Source organism: Pseudorca crassidens, chromosome 8 (genome assembly GCF_039906515.1).
Source record: "Pseudorca crassidens isolate mPseCra1 chromosome 8, mPseCra1.hap1, whole genome shotgun sequence".
Taxonomy (NCBI): Eukaryota; Metazoa; Chordata; class Mammalia; order Artiodactyla; family Delphinidae; genus Pseudorca; species Pseudorca crassidens.
In genome coordinates, this window is record NC_090303.1 from 100,720,833 (window position 1) to 100,734,584 (window position 13,752).

At 41.9% G+C, this 13,752-nt stretch overlaps 1 pseudogene; it reads right to left on the reverse strand.

The window, feature by feature from the left end:
- Positions 1-673: 673 nt before the first annotated feature.
- LOC137228676 (GTPase IMAP family member 7-like) lies at positions 674-1,367 on the reverse strand (annotated as a pseudogene).
- Between the last annotated feature and the right edge of the window lie 12,385 nt (positions 1,368-13,752).

Consider the following 13,752-nt stretch of genomic DNA (forward strand, 5'->3'; position numbering starts at 1 on the left):
TCTCCTCCCACCCTGATCCCCAGAATCTGAAATTCTTTCCCCAGCGGCAAGTGCAGTGGCCAGTATGTAAAGACATATTTTCTATATATGCATAAACAAACATACATCTTGTACTAGTTATCCACTGCCGTGTAACCAATTACCCCAAAACTTAGTGGCTTGAAACAACGAACACTTATCAACTCGTCTCTCGGAAACCAGAGAACAATGCCGCTGGGGTAACTGGATAATTTACTGACAGTTACGAAATGCTCACAAGGGGCCCGTGTAATGTGCTTCACAGGTAGTGTCAACACTCAGTACAGGATGCCTTTCGGCCTTCAAATTCCTTCCATTTGAGTCTTAAAACCATGCCCAGTGAACAAGGGCTCAAACTTAGCAATTTTGTAATTTCTTGAATTTCTTGGTGTTTGTGGGGAGGGGCAGGCATGGAGAGTGCTTGGGAGTGAGCTGGAGAGATGCTCCACTAACCATAGTAAATTGCGAAAAAATAGTTACTTCCTGAACAAATGAAATACTTTTAAAAGCAAATTCATATCTCCATCATGTTTATGGCTAAAAGTATTGTTTTGGGCCTCCTCCCTAACATTTCTTAGTTTTTCTTCGTATTCCATCTTTAGTAATTTAATTTTTCTCTCTTTTTCCTGCATGCCTGAGCACACTCCTCTTCCACTTTTGGATTTCTATTTCTGATCAGTGTAGATTTTCTTCAAGACTTCCTCCCACTTTCTCAGCTTTTCCTCTGTGTCCTTGTATATGGCGTCGGAAAAGTAAGCCCCCTGGTTGTTCTGCACCATCTTCTCTATCAGCTCCACCAGCTCCCGCACCTGAGCTTCCTTCTCAGCCCGGTCTGTACTCCTGTTACTGAAGGTACAGCAGCGGTCTCCACACTCCTAAATGATGCTTCGTAACTTTACATCCGCACCCCGCACAAAGTCGCTTAGGCCGCGGTCCTCCAGTTCCTCTTTGCGAGTGAACAAGATGATCATGTGCTTCATGGCTGGTTCCCCAAACACAGCCTTGATCAACGCCACGGTTTTCTGCTCTTCCTCCGTGAAGCAGCCCAGCTGCACGACCAAGACGCTGGCGTGAGGCCCGGGGCGGGAGGCGAGGACACAGCGGCGATTTCCATGCAGGTGGTGCTCAGGTTCTCCTTGGTGTCGAAGAGCCCTGGGGTGTCAACACCGAGAAGGTCTCTCCCTTTCCATTTCCCGGATGCTTCCTGACAAGTTTTGCTAACAGCTTTGGCAGAAATCCTAGAGTCGAACACTTTTTCCCCCGAAGATGGTGTTTGCCGTCACACTTTTCCCACTTCCCGTCTTCCCGACAAGCAGGATCCTCAGAGCATTGTCCTGGGCATCAGCCATGTCCACATCAGAGGCTGTGTCCACATCAGAGGCTGTGTCCGCATCAGAGGCTGTGGATTGCAGGCAACTCAGCTACGGATCACAAAGGAACGAAAAAATGTATTTAGATAAAGCTGAAACAATTCCCAGCCCTTCCTTATTTCTTACTCTCCTGTATATATACATCATTCCAACTTTTCCAAGTCAGGTGAAGTTGTATTTTACGTAGGCTACTCTCCCTGATATCTTCTACTTACTATTCTAATTCCCATCGCATTTCCCTCTTGTGTTGCTGTGATGAAAGCAGCATTTGCCATGTTAAAATCTGGGTTGTTTTTAAACTGTTTTTTTCCATTTAACAAAATAATATACATTTTGTTGTAGAACAGGTCCAAGTTCGTTTAAGATACCGAATCTGAGGAATCCCAGTGGAAGCAGTTAGCATCCTATCCTATGCAAGAATGCTCATTAAAAAGCACTAACAGGGACTTCCCTGGTTGTCCAGTTGTTAAGAATCCGCCTTCCAATGCAGGGGACACAGGCTCGATCCCCGTCTGGGAACTAAGATCCCACATGCCGAGAGGCAACTAAGCCTGCGTGCCACAACTACTGATCCCATGTGCTCTCCACAACTAGAGAGAAGTCCGCATGCCGCAGCAAAGATCCCTTGTGCCACAATGAAGGCCCGATGCAGCCAAAAATAAAACAAACAAATAAATAAATATTTTTTTTTAAAAAAGCACTAACAATCTGGACACCAACAGAAAGAAAGTGTGGATGGAGGAGACAGCAAAACAGTCCCACTGCAGGGACTCTCGGCACGGAAGGAAAACAACACTTTGGTGAGACATGTGAAAACTGTCCTGAAATTTGTGTATGCCACACAGAGCTAAATTAATCTGATTTTCTTACACTGCACAGAGAATGGAAGATAAATTTGATGTTCTTCTTCTAAAAATACTCTACTATTTAGAAACAATAACGGGTCCCTTATGGCCTATAGTAACATAAAGTGTTTCAAGTGGGTTGATGGTTATCTGGCTTGATATTTTAGACGACAATCCTGCATCGGCTGAGAAAATAGATTGGCTAATGTCTTAAATTTTAAATTACGTACATCTATTGTAGGTAAATAGAGCTTATAAATATTGACTCCGTTAGAGACATAAAGTTGAAGTAGACCAGTGATCATGGAAGAATGGACAGAGAAAGCAGTCGAGGTGCTCCCCGCAAAACATTATCAAGTCCCAGGTGGCTTCACAGCAGAATTCTATTAAGCCTGCAGCGATCAGAGAATCCCAATTTTACTTAAATTATCCCAGAATATAGGGAAATAAGGTAAACCTTCAAATTCTTTCTAAGTGAATGTAACTTTGAGCTGCAAATCTCACAAAGATTCTACCAGAAACTACAGATGAATCACATTTATGAATATCAATACAAAATCCTAAAAAAATATTAGCAAAAGCAGAATCTGAAACATTCTTAAAAGGGTTACAGTATAACAAAGTGGGATTTACTCTAGAAAACTAGAGAGCGGGGGGATGTTCATTAAGAGGAAAATTATTAACATAACTCACCAATAGCCATTCTCAGTAAAAACATTCTGTAAAATATGAATTGACACATACTTTCTTATCTATTTCTCTACTCATCCTGAAAGCCAGCAACTTACAGTGGGGAAATACTTTCTCACTAAAACTAAAACCATCTTCAACTCACTTTCTCATGGTATTTGAGAAATCAGTCCATGCAAAGAGAAGAAGTAATTATAGGAATGAGAATTAGAAAAAGAACAACAGGGAAGGCCAGATAGTACACAATATTGTAAAGCCCCTTAGAGTATTGGTGCATGAATAGAAAGACCAGTGGGAAAATCAGAAAATCTAGAGAAACACTCATTGGCATAGGGAAATTTAGTGTATAACAAAGGCAACATCCCATATCAGGGGAGAGCAGATGGACTTTATAATGAGAAGTATTGAAATAACTGAATAATCTTTTGAAAAAGTGTTAAAATTGGATTCATTCCTCATACCAACCCAAGAAGTATTCCAAATGCATCAGATAGTTGTTAAAATAGTAAACTATGAACTATTAGAAGAAAACAGAAAAATTCTTTCAAAACCCGAGAGTGAGGAAAACTTTTCTAAATTGAACTCAAAGTACAGATGCATATCTGCTCTGTAAACACGTTCATAGCAATCAGGTTTTTCAATGATCATATTTATCAGCTAGAAATAGTTAACTAAGGCAAATTAAATCATTATCAAAAATGATAAGAGTTGTACCTACGTATCCAATATATTGAGTGCAACTTAGAATTATTTTTAACGTATTGCATTAGAAGGGAGTAATAAGGCCTTAGGACTCCAAGTACAGGTTAATTTGTAACCATTTTCTCTTTTCACTTCAAGCTTTGTCACTGGACTTATATATTTGGTTCCTTATTATGTTTTCATTACTCAGCGATTTCACAATTACCAGGAAAATAAGTTAATTCTTTGTAGGTTTTTTTTTTTTAATTTATTTTATTTTGTTTATTTACTTTTGGTTGCGTTGGGTCTTCGTTGCTGCGTGTGGGCTCTCTCTAGTTGCGGCGAGCGGGGGCTACTCTTCGCTGTGGTGCGCAGGCCTCTCATCGTGGCGGCCTCTCCCGTTGTGGAGCACGGGCTCTAGGGTGGACGGGCTTCAGTAATTGTGGCTCATGGGCTTAGTTGCTCCACGGCATGTGGGATCTTCCCAGACCAGGGCTCGAACCTGTGTCTCCTGCATTGGCAGGCGGATTCTTAACCACTGCGCCACCAGGGAAGCCCCAATTCTTTGTAGTTTTAGACAACAACAAAATACAGATGCAATATGGAATCCAATTGATAAATTTGACTTCCAGATTCCAGTTACATGTCAGGAGCTTGGAAGTCACTACTCCATCCTAAGAATAAGTGAAAAGTTGAACAGACTGAAAAAGCAACTCTTCTTAAATCCTTAAGAGATCCTTTGAGGACACAGGGCAAACTGCTGCCCCCAAGACTGGAGAACAGACAGGTAAATGCAGGGAGTCCTGGCTTTGCAGAGCCCAGACTCACCATGGGCAGCAGTGCTGGGCAGGAAGCCCCGAACTGTGATTGACGAATTACTCGATGGTCAGCCTGGAGTTAAAACTCCAGGAGAACCCAGTCATGGGGGGCGTCACCACACTTCTGTGAGTTTCACTTCTAAGAGCTCCACCAGGTTCTCACAGTAAATATCGGGGGGAAAAATCCCCTGTGGCTTCCTGCAGGGGGAGGGGCAAAGGAACCATTTTGAAATAGAGCAGAGCATCTTGTTCTTCTCAAGAAGGCCTGCCCTCAGGGGAAACCAGTTAACCAGAGCCTAACCTGCAGGGGTTTTATCAGAGCCTCACTAACCTGGAGGAAGAAAACTCTACAACTACAGTCAGCACTAAGCCTTTCATGTCAGAAAAGGGAAATACCCACCTCCAGACCACTGGAACCCTACTGTCCCACCTAAGTCGGGAGAAAAAAACTGAAAAACACTTGTGAGGTCCACAGTCCAGAGGCAAAGTCTCACTAGAACTGAGATATAATCATAGGACTATAGAATACTTCTCCTCCCCCACCCCGTCACCCCATTACTAAAGGCTTCTTTACAGCAGTTCTTTTTCATGTCCAGCTAACAAGAAAAGTTACAAGGTGTACTAAAGAGCAAAAAACATAATTTGAAGAGACAGAGCAAGCATCAGAACCAGACATGGTAGGTGTCGACTGAACAAAGGTGCACAGCCTAAAAGTTGAGAATTCTGTTTCGTTTGAGGAATTACTGAGGACTATAGCCGGGGAGACAGCCTCTCAGATAGTTCTGAGGGACTGTTCCAAAGAGGTAGTGGAGGAGCCTGGAGATATAGGAGTTTTTGTTGAAAACAAAACAAAACAAATATGTAGTCAAACGTCAAGAGGTTATTGCTAGTCACACAAAAACCAGACATCTCAAGTTAGTGATGTAGCTATTCTATGTCCGGGAAGATGCAAGAGTCTGGGCTCACTGAAACCATTCCTTTGATATTCATCTTAGCTATCTAAGGGCAAGTATCCTGCTTTCCTCTGTTCTGAATTCCCCTCAGGGCCCACTGTCCAGGGGCTGCAATGCTGATGGCTTGATGGGCAACATTCATGTTTATAGAAATGGCAGGCAAGATTGTTTTGTCCACGCAGAAATCTTGGTATTATTAAACCAGGAATTTAAAACAACTAAGATGAATATGCACGGACTATAATGTAAGAACAGATGAGCCATGTAAGCAGAGACATGGAAATCCTAAGAAAGAACCAAAAGTAAATGCTTGAGATCAAAAGCGATGTAACAGGGCTTCCCTGGTGGCACAGTGGTTGAGGGTCTACCTGCCGATGCAGGGGACACGGGTTTGTGCCCTGGTCCGGGAAGATCCCACATGCTGCGGAGCGGCTGGGCCCGTGAGCAAAACAAAACAAAACAAAACAAAACAAACAAAAAGCGATGTAACAGAAATGAAGAATGTCTGTAATGGGCTAATTAGACCAACCAGATTATAGTCTTCAGGACCAGTTTCTACTCAAAGAAACCAGGGATTCTTGGAGAAATGACTGATTCAAAGTCTGAGGCAGGAAAGGCATGAAATGACCTGGGATCATCTTATAGGACCTTTTTTTTTCTTTTTCCATCCTGATTCAAGCAAACTAAACTGTAAATAAATTATGAGATAATCCTTGAAATCTAAACTCTAATGAGAGGATATTTGATAAAATTCAAGATTTATAGTACCTTTGATACTGTGGTTATGTTTTTTTTTTTTTTTTTTTTTGTGGTACGTGGGCCTCTCACTGTTGTGGCCTCTCCCGTTGCGGAGCACAGGCTCCGGACGCGCCGGCTCAGTGGTCATGGCTCACGGGCCTAGCCGCTCCGCGGCATGTGGGATCTTCCCGGACCGGGGCGTGAACCCATGTCCCCTGCATCGGCAGGCGGACTCTCAACCACTGCGCCACCAGGGAAGCCCTGTGGTTATATTTTTAAAAAATCATCTTTCTGTTTTAGATATGCATACTAAAATATTTACAGGTAAAATGATACAATGTCTAGTATTTGCTTCAAAATAATCCAGGGTTGGGATGGGAAGTAGGTTGGGATATACGGGAAACATGAATGGTCAGGAGTTGATATTTGTCAAAACTTGGTGATAGATATATGGGTGTTTATTATACTATTCTTCTGTAAATGTCTGAAATGTTCTATAGCAAAAGGTTTAAGATGTATGTATGCCTTTGCAACCACTACTGAGTATATACTATATTCCAGACACTCTGATATGCATGTTTCATAGGAATATTTACTACTTATAAATATTCTAGGGTGAAGGTAGTATTATTTTTCTAATGTTGTAGGTAAGGAAACTGTGGTTCAAAAGTACTGAGAAACTTGCCCAAGGTCATGGTGCTAAAAAGTACTGGGCTGAACAGGAATTTGAGTCAAAGGCTGTCTGACTACCATGCTCACTCTTAACCGCTGCACACTACGGCCTCTTCTTGTTCCTTCTCGGACCCATCATTCTACACTTTACATCAGGTCAGAGGCGGATCAGGGGAAAATAGTCCACACTCTTTCCCAAATGGTAAACTGTTAGCAAGCCTGTCATTAGGGAAGGCAAGGAGGAGGGTTCACATTTCACAGATCGTTTTTCTCTCTCTTCCACCTTGGGAAGCCAAAGGTGGGAGTCATAGTCAGGGGAAAAAAAAAACATTTAAAAATGTTTCTCCAGTGGTTCTTGGAAGATCTAGAGGACCTCCAGGTGAAAGAAAGGCTGCAAAGTGAAAAAGGCATGTGCTTCAGAAAAGAACCAACTTACACTGTGAGTCCAGATCCACCACTTCTAGAAAATTCCTTCAGCTCCCTGAGGTTCAGTTCTTTCTGCTATGAAAAGGGACAATAAAGCCAATCTTGCAGGGTTGCCATGAGGCTTTCGTAGGATAGAAATCTCTATAAAGATCTCTTACGTTGCCTAGAGCATGGCAGCCACTCAATAAAAAGGTAGTGCTACAAAGTGCATTGAAATATAGGAAAACCCGGGAAAGAAACTTAACTGAGTGACTGAGAGACACGTTGCAACTTAGAGATTCAGCTGGATTTACAGGTTATATTCTTTCTTCAGAGTAGCTAATCGTCTCCCTATAGCACCCCTCCTGCACCCCACACCTTGCACCTGGAGGGACACAGCCTCCTTCTTGTGAAGTGTTGGATGAATCCAGATGAGAGTTCAGTGGGCAAGGTTCTAATCTTTCCTTGTCCACCTCCACGAGCCTTGGAGAGCCACCAGTTCTCTGGAATTTGAATCTTTTGGAGAGTCACCAGTACTCCGGAATTTGATTCTTTTTCAGTGAGTAAAGGGAGTTAGAGTAGATTTAATGGAATGCTCTCTAAATTGCCTTCCAGGTCTGAAGGTCTGCCTTGGGAACACTAACTACCTAGTAAAGGAAAACGACAGGTTTCCAGGTAAAACTATCACAACAGCCACCGACTAAAAAGTGCACTATTTTTTTTAACTTTTTATTTTATATTGGAGTATAGCCGATTAACAGTGTTGTGATAGTTTCAGGTGCACAGTAAAGGACTCAGCCATACATATACACGTATCCATTCTCCTCCAAACTTCCCTCCCATCCAGGCTGCCACAGAACATTGACCAGAGTTCCCTGTGGTATACGGTAGGTCCTTGTCGGTTATCCATTTTAAATATAGCAGTGTGGACATGTTGATCCCCAACTCCCTGAATATCCCTTTCCCCCACCCTTCCCCGCAGTAACCATAAGTTTGTTCTCAAAGTCTGCGAGCCTGAAAAAGTGCACTATTAAGACAAGGTCAGCCCCTCCTAACAAAATTGTAAGTGTACAATACATTACGCATCCCCCAGCCTCTGGCAACCACCATTCCACTCACTGAGTCTATGACTTTGACTATTTTGTATATACACGGAATTATACAGTATTTGTCTTTCTGTGACTGGCTCACTCCACTTAGCATAATGTCCTCACATTTCATCCATATTGTCTCATATGGCATATGACTTTCCTCTTTTCTAAGGCTGAATAATATTCCACTGTATATAGATACCACAATTTTTTAGGCACTCATCTGTTGATGGACATTCAGGTTGTTTCCACATCTTGGCTATTGGGAAGAGTGCTGCAATAAACATGCAAGTGCTAATATTGCTTCAAGATCCTGATTTCAACTTTTTGGATCAATGCCCAGAAGTAGAATTGCTGGATCATATAGTATGTTTATGTTTAACCTTTTGAGACACCTCTAGACCTTTTTATGGTTAGATTTCACCTTAAATGTTCTTATCATAAAAAAATAAAATTAAAAAAATCTAAAACCATGATGTAGTAGTTATAGCAATGGCTATAGAACCATAGGACCAAGAGGCCAACAGATCACAATACTATATAATAGAAAAGAGAAAGTTATCAAGATGAAAAAAAAACCCCAAAAAACCCAATGCATCAACTGGGCAAATGCCACTGAAAAAATGAAAAAGGAAGAAGTTAGTCAAAATGTGTGTGTGCATCTATACACACGTACACATGCACACATGTATATGACACATAAAATGGAATCCAATCACAGTAGAATGTAACCCAAAGTAGAGAACATTCCCACAAGTGCTTTACACTATGAAACACTATCATAAGAACACAAACTCAAAAACGAAAACAAACTACCAAGAGGAGATGGTAGAACAAAGATTCCTATACGCTAACAATGAAAGAACAGAAAGAGAAATCAAGGAAATAATCCCATTGACCATTGCAACAAAAAGAATAAAATACCTAAGAGAATAAACCTACCTAAGGAGGCAAAAGACACATGTGCAGAAAACTATAAGACACTGATGAAAGAAATCAAAGATGACACAAACAGATGGAGAGATATCCCATGTTCTTGGATTGGAAGAATCAACATTCTGAAAACAACTATACTACGCAACACAATCTACAGATTCAATGAAGTCCCTATCAAACTACCAATGGCATTTTTCACAGAACTAGAACGAAAAATTTCATAATTTGTATGGAAACACAAAAGACCCCGAATAGCCAAAGCAATCTTGAGAAAGAAAAACGGAGCTGGAGGAATCAGGCTCCCTGACTTCAGACAATACTACAAAGCTACAGTAATCAAGACAGTATGGTACTGGCACAGAAACAGAAATATAGGTCAATGAAACAGGATAGAAAGCCCAGAGATATACCCATGCACCTATGGTCACCTTATCTTTGACAAAGGAGGCAAGAATATATGCTGGAGAAAAGACACCCTCTTCAATAAGTGGTGCTGGGAAAACTGGACAGCTACATGTAAAAAAATGAAATTAGAACACTTCTTAACACCATACACAAAAATCAACTCAAAATGGATTAAAGACCTAAATGTAAGGCCAGACACTATAAAACTCTTAGAAGAAAACGTATGCAGAGCACTCTTTGACATAAGTCGCAGTAAGATCCTTTTTGACCCAGCTCCTAGAGTAAAGAAAATAAAAACAAAAATAAATAAATGGGCCCTAATTAAAAGCTTTTGCCCAGCAAAGTAAACCATAAATAAGATGAAAAGACAACCCTCAGAATGGGAGAAAATATTTGCAAACAAAGAAACTGACAAAGGATTAATCTCCAAAATATACAAGCAGCTCATGCACCTCAATATACATATATATATTACCATGTGAAGTGGGAATATGTAACCATTTTTACCAGCAGTAAATATTTTAGACTTTGCAGTCACAATCACTCAGCTCTCGTGTTGGAACACAAAAGCAGCCCCAGATCATAGTAAACTAGTAGATGGGTGAGGTAGCAATGTTACACTGAATCTTTATTTACAAACAGGCAGCAGGCTCTATATAGCCCTTGGAGGGTAGTTTGGGCACCTTTGCTTCAGAGTCAGAATTTTCCATATATCATGCCAGAAAAAAACTTTTAAGTGTTAAATTTTATAAAAACACTAACCTTTTGTCTACATTTTGCAATAAATGTTTGTCATTAAAATCGGGGCACATTGTTGAAAACTCAGTAAAATAGAGAGCAGTTTGAGAAGAGAATAAAAATTATATATAGTTCTACTCCCAAATTAGAGGCTATTTAATATGAACATCTTTCCTTTTTTCGTGTGCCTTGTTTTTTCAACGGTAATATATTAATGATTTTATATCCTGATTTTTATACCTAACATTATATCATAAAGAATTCTTATAACAACTAAAACTTTTGTAAGCATAGAAAAAAAAAGGTCTGTCCTATTAAATATGATATGTATGGACATCACACAAATAAATCTCTGAGCTTCTCCTCCTACAACCCTTCCACTCTCACTCAGGCCCCCTATCTGTTGCTCTTTCCTCTCGCCCCTCTCTCTCCCCAGCCCACTCACAAGCTCCATTGGCCCTCTTCTTGGCCAGTCACATTCTCTTGCAAAATTGATGAGATCTCAAGTTCTCTCCAAGAAAACTATCTGAACTGGTATTTGCTTTCAGTTAAAGAAAAGTGTGTTTGCTCCTTCTGAAATCTCTGACCACAGAAGCTTGGATCGGGTGCAGCCGATGAAGACAACATTTTGTATTGAAACAGAAAAAGAAAGTGTTGCCTGGTAATTTGATTGGTGCTTCAGGGTTGCCTAGCTGAAACCTTTACCTCCATGCACCTGCTGTACTACTGAGATTCCCAAAATCTTAGTCATTGCTTTGGATTTTAGTGTTGGCTCCAGAAAACCCTGTGAAATGGCCCCAATTTTTAAAAACACAACTACAGCTGATTTACAATGTTGTGTTAGTTTCAGGTGTATACCAAATTGATGTATATATCAGATTTTCAGATTCTCTTCCATTATAGGTTGTTATAAGATACTGAATAGAGTTCCCTGTGCTATACAGTAGGTCCTTGTTGTTTATCTATTTTTTATGTAGTAGTTTGCACCTGCTAATCCCAAACTCCTAATTTATGCCTCCCCTCATCCCCTCTGGTAACTCTGTTTTCTTTGCCTGTGAGTCTATATCCATTTTGTAAATAAGTTCAATTGTATTTTAGATTCCACATATAATTGGTATCACATAATATTCATCTTTCTGTGACTTACTTCACTTAATATGATAATCTCTAGGTCCATCCACGCTGCTGCAAATGGCATTATTTCATTCTTTTTTATGGTTGAGTAATATTCCACTGTGTATATCTATCTATCTATCTATATATATATACACCACATCGTCTTTATCATTCATCTGTTGGTGAACATTTAGGTTGCTTCCATGTCTTGGTTATTGTAAATCGTGCTGTTATAAACATTGGGGTGCATGAATCTTTTCAAATTAGAGTTTTCGTCTTTTCCAGATATATGCCCAGGATTGGGATTGCAGAATCATATGGTAACCCCATTTTTAGTTTTTTATGGAAACTCCATATTGTTTTCCATAGTGGCTGCACCAATTTAGATTACCATGAACAAGGTAGGAGGGTTCCCTTTTCTCCACACCCTCTCTCTAGTTGTGGCGTGCGGGTTTTCTCCCTCTAGTTGTAGCGCGCGGGCTCCAGGGCACATGGGCCCTGTAGTTTGCGGCATGCAGGCTCTCTCGTGTGGTGCGCGAGCTCAGTAGTTGTGGTGCACCGGCTTAGTTGTCCCGCAGCATGTGGGATCTTAGTTCCCCGACCAGAGATGGAACCCGCGTCCCCTGCATTGGAAAGTGGATTCTTTACCACTGGACCACCAGGAAATTCCCCGTAGTGTAGTATTAATAGAGGAAAGAGCTCATATATGTTTACAGCAGTGGACATTTTGGTGAGGAGCCCAAATACTGAGGAGCCCAAATTTTGCTCCTCAGTATTAGTATATGCTCTGGTCTGCTACTGAGATCCACCCCCACCGCCATTTCAGGACTGGAGCCCCCAGCCTCCCAGCTGATAGGAGTGTTGATGGAGGGTAACTCACCGCTGACCCACTCCCCATAACCTTGAGGCATTCCCTCAGGATTACTGTCCGCTGAAGAGATTCAGCTCCTGCAAGATCGTCCCGCCATCCCAGGGCAGTCACATCTCCTGACTGGTCGATGTAGAGGTATAAAGGCCCCAGTTTGGGACAGCTCTGTGCCGCCATCGTAGCTCCAGCTCCTGGTAAGGTTGACCGAGGCCTCTGCTGTGACTCATCGCAGCCCAGTGTCTCCTTCTGCCCAGTCCTTCTTCCTTCACTCCCCCACAGGTTTTGATCCCAAGAGCGCTCCTGAATGAATTTCACGCCTGCACATTTTCATCTCAGAATCCGCTCCTGGTGAACTCAGCCAGTGATTCCCATCGAAGCACACAGTGTAATCTTCCTCTCTGAGTTGGGAGGGAAGCGGGGAAGAATTGGGGAGAAGGGGTCCTGGCTTAGCATCGGGGGCACCCAGGTTGTGGAACGTAGGGCTCGGGGCATTTCCCGGTGACTCCATCGTATGAGATTGTTTTAGTCCTTCTGGAAGCTGGCTTTACTTACAGGTGTATTTTCATCTGTACTTTAGAACCAACTTCCCTAACCAGTATAAAAAAAGAAAATTACAAGGACCTTTAAAAAAATCGGCATTGAATTAGATGCATCAGTAAACCTAGGAAGGATGTACTGACATTTTCACGATAGCGTTCCTTCCAGGCGTGTTGCATACACTTGCATTTTCTGATCTATGATCTTGTGTGTGTTCATTAGTCACTTTCTTCTTTTTGTTTTCAATTCTAAGTTTTTGTGCAGTATAGTATATTTTTAAAATATTTATTTATTTATTTTCCTTATTTTTTGGGGGGTGCTGCTGCATCAGGTCTTAGTTGCGGCACTCAGGATCTTTGTCGTGGCATGCGGGATCTTTTCATTACAGTGCGCAATCTGCTTGGACTTCTCTCTAGTTGCAGTGCGGGCTTCTCTCTAGTTGTGGCGTGCGGGTTTTCTCCCTCTAGTTGTAGCGCGCGGGCTCCAGGGCACATGGGCCCTGTAGTTTGCGGCATGCAGGCTCTCTCGTGTGGTGCGCGAGCTCAGTAGTTGTGGTGCACCGGCTTAGTTGTCCTGCAGCATGTGGGATCTTAGTTCCCCGACCAGAGATGGAACCCGCGTCCCCCGCATTGGAAAGTGGATTCTTTACCACTGGACCACCAGGAAAGTCCCCGTAGTGTAGTATTAATAGAGGAAAGAGCTCATATATGTTTACAGCTCACTAAATTGTCAGTTGTCACAAACTGAACACATCCAAGTAACAAGCACTCAGCTAAAGACACAGAATGTTGTTGGCACCCCAAAGCAGGGGTTCTCAACCCCCGGGTGATGGACCGGTCCTGGTCCACAGCCTGTTAGGAACCGGGTGGCA